We start from the raw sequence: 3,366 nt of genomic DNA, 5'->3' as shown, positions 1-3,366 counted from the left end.
TTTTTCCGTGTTTGAATCACGTAGTAATGTGGTAATTCACTGAAGCAGTCAATTAAACCTGGTTTCGATCAATATTTTAGAGGATAACACCGGTTAGGTCTGGGTTAGGTCTGAGTTATGCCCGCATCTGGCTCATGATTTTGCCTTTTTCGCAAACTTGTTGGCCAGATCCTGGGTTTTTTCCGTGTTTGAATCACGTAGTAATGTTGTAGCACACTGAAGCAGTCAATTAAACCTGGTTTCGATCAATATTTTAGAGGATAACACCGGTTAGGTCTGGGTTAGGTCTGGGTTATGCCCGCATCTGGCTCATGATTTTGCCTTCTTCGCATACTTGTTGGCCAGATCCTGGGTTTTTTTCGTGTTTGAATCACGTAGTAATGTGGTAACACACTGAAGCAGTCAATTAAACCTGGTTTCGATCAATATTTTAGAGGATAACACCGGTTAGGTCTGGGCTAGGTCTGCGTTATGCCCGCATCTGGCTCATGATTTTGCCTTCTTCGCATACTTGTTGGCCAGATCCGGGGATTTTTTCGTGTTTGAATCACGTAGTAATGTGGTAACACACTGAAGCAGTCCATTAAACCTGGTTTCGATCAATTTTTTTAGAGGATGACACCGGTTAGGTCTGGGTTAGGTCTGGGTTATGCCCGCATCTGGCTCATGATTTTGCCTTCTTCGCATACTTGTTGGCCAGATCCTGGGTTTTTTTCGTGTTTGAATCACGTAGTAATGTGGTAACACACTGAAGCAATCAATTAAACCTGGTTTGGATCAATATTTTAGAGGATAACACCGGTTAGGTCTGGGTTAGGTCTGGGCTATGCCCGCATCTGGCTCATGATTTTGACTTCTTCGCATACTTGTTGGCCAGATCCTGGGTTTTTTTCGTGTTTGAATCACGTAGTAATGTTGTACCACACTGAGGCAGTCAATTAAACCTGGTTTCGATCAATATTTCAGAGGATAACACTGGTTAGGTCTGGGTTAGGTCCGGGAAATGCACGCATCTGGCTCATGATTTCGCCTTTTTCGCAAACATGTTGGCCAGATCCTGGGTTTTTTCCGTGTTTGAATCACCTAGTAATGTGGTAATTCACTGAAACACTCAATTAAACCTGGTTTCGATCAATATTTTAGAGGATAACACCGGTTAGGTCTAGGTTAGGTCTGGGATATGCGCGCATCTGGCTTATACTTTCGCCTTTTTCGCAAACTTGTTCGCCAGATCCTGGGTTTTTTCCGTGTTTGAATCACGTAGTAATGTGGTAATACACTGAAGCAGTCAATTAAACCTGGTTTCGATCAATATTTTAGAGGATAACACCGGTAAGGTCTGGGTTAGGTCCGGGAAATGCACGCATCTGGCTTATGATTTCGCCGTTTTCGCAAACTTGTTGGCCAGATCCTGGGTTTTTTCCGTGTTTGAATCACGTAGTAATGTGGTAATACACTGAAGCAGTCAATTAAACCTGGTTTCGATCAATATTTTGGAGGATAACACCGGTGAGGTCTGGGTAAGGTCCGGGAAATGCACGCATCTGGCTTATGATTTCGCCTTTTTCGCAAACTTGTTGACCAGATCCTGGGTTTTTCCGTGTTTGAATCACGTAGTAATGTGGTACCACACTGTGGCAGTCAATTAAACCTGGTTTCGATCAATATTTTAGAGGATAACACCAGTTAGGTCTGGGTTAGGTCTGGGATATGCGCGCATCTGGCTTACACTTTCGCCATTTTCGCAAACTTGTTGGCCAGATCCTGGGTTTTTTTCGTGTTTGAATCACGTAGCAATGTTGTACCAGTCTGAGGCAGTCAATTAATCCTGGTTTCGATCAATATTTCAGAGGATAACACCGGTTAGGTCTGGGTTAGGTCCGGGAAATGCACGAATCTGGCTCATGATTTCGCCTTTTTCACAAACTTGTCGGCCAGATCCTGGGTTTTTTCCGTGTTTGAATCACGTAGTAATGTGGTAATTCACTGAAGCAGTCACTTAAACCTGGTTTCGATCAATATTTTAGAGGATAACACCGGTTAGGTCTGGGTTAGGTCTGAGTTATGCCCGCATCTGGCTCATGATTTTGCCTTTTTCGCAAACTTGTTGGCCAGATCCTGGGTTTTTTCCGTGTTTGAATCACGTAGTAATGTGGTAACACACTGAAGCAGTCAATTAAACCTGGTTTCGATCAATATTTTAGAGGATAACACCGGTTAGGTCTGGGTTAGGTCTGGGTTATGCCTGCATCTGGCTCATGATTTTGCCTTCTTCGCATACTTGTTGGCCAGATCCTAGGTTTTTTTCGTGTTTGAATCACGTACTAATGTTGTAACACACTGAAGCAGTCAATTAAACCTGGTTTCGATCAATATTTTAGAGGATAACACCGGTTAGGTCTGGGTTAGGTCCGGGAAATGCACGCATCTGGCTAATGATTTCGCCCTTTTCGCAAACTTGTTGACCAGATCCTGGGTTTTTTCCGTGTTTGAATCACGTAGTAATGTGGTACCACACTGAGGCAGTCAATTAAACCTGGCTTCGATCAATATTTTAGAGGATAACACCGGTTAGCTCTGGGTTAGGTCTGGGATATGCGCGCATCTGGCTTACACTTTCGCCATTTTCACAAACTTGTTGGCCAGATCCTGGGTTTTTTTCGTGTTTGAATCACGTAGTAACGTTGTACCACACTGAGGCAGTCAATTAAACCTGGTTTCGATCAATATTTCCGAGGATAACACCGGTTAGGTCTGTGTTAGGTCCGGGAAATGCACGCATCTGGCTCATGATTTTGCCTTTTTCGCAAACTTGTTGGCCAGATCCTGGGTTTTTTCCGTGTTTGAATCACGTAGTAATGTTGTAGCACACTGAAGCAGTCAATTAAACCTGGTTTCGATCAATATTTTAGAGGATAACACCGGTTAGGTCAGGGTTAGGTCTGGATTATGCACGCATCTGGCTCATGATTTTGCCTTCTTCGCATACTTCTTGGCCAGATCCGTTTTTTTTGTGTTTGAATCACGTAGTAATGTGGTAACACACTGAAGCAGTCAATTAAACCTGGTTTCGATCCATATTTTAGAGGATAACACCGGTTAGGTCTGGGTTAGGTCTGGGTTATGCCCGCATCTGGCTCATGATTTTGCCTTCTTCGCAGACTTGTTGGCCAGATCCTGGATTTTTTTCGTGTTTGAATCACGTAGTAATGTGGTAACACACTGAAGCAATCAATTAAACCTGGTTTAGATCAATATTTTAGAGGATAACACCGGTTAGGTCTGGGTTAGGTCTGGGCTATTCGCGCATCTGGCTCATGATTTTGACTTCTTCGCATACTTGTTGGCCAGATCCTGGGTTTTTTT

The sequence above is a fragment of the Colletes latitarsis genome, chromosome 12 (genome assembly GCF_051014445.1).
Source record: "Colletes latitarsis isolate SP2378_abdomen chromosome 12, iyColLati1, whole genome shotgun sequence".
Classification (NCBI taxonomy): domain Eukaryota; kingdom Metazoa; phylum Arthropoda; class Insecta; order Hymenoptera; family Colletidae; genus Colletes; species Colletes latitarsis.
This window is presented reverse-complemented; position numbering follows the sequence as displayed.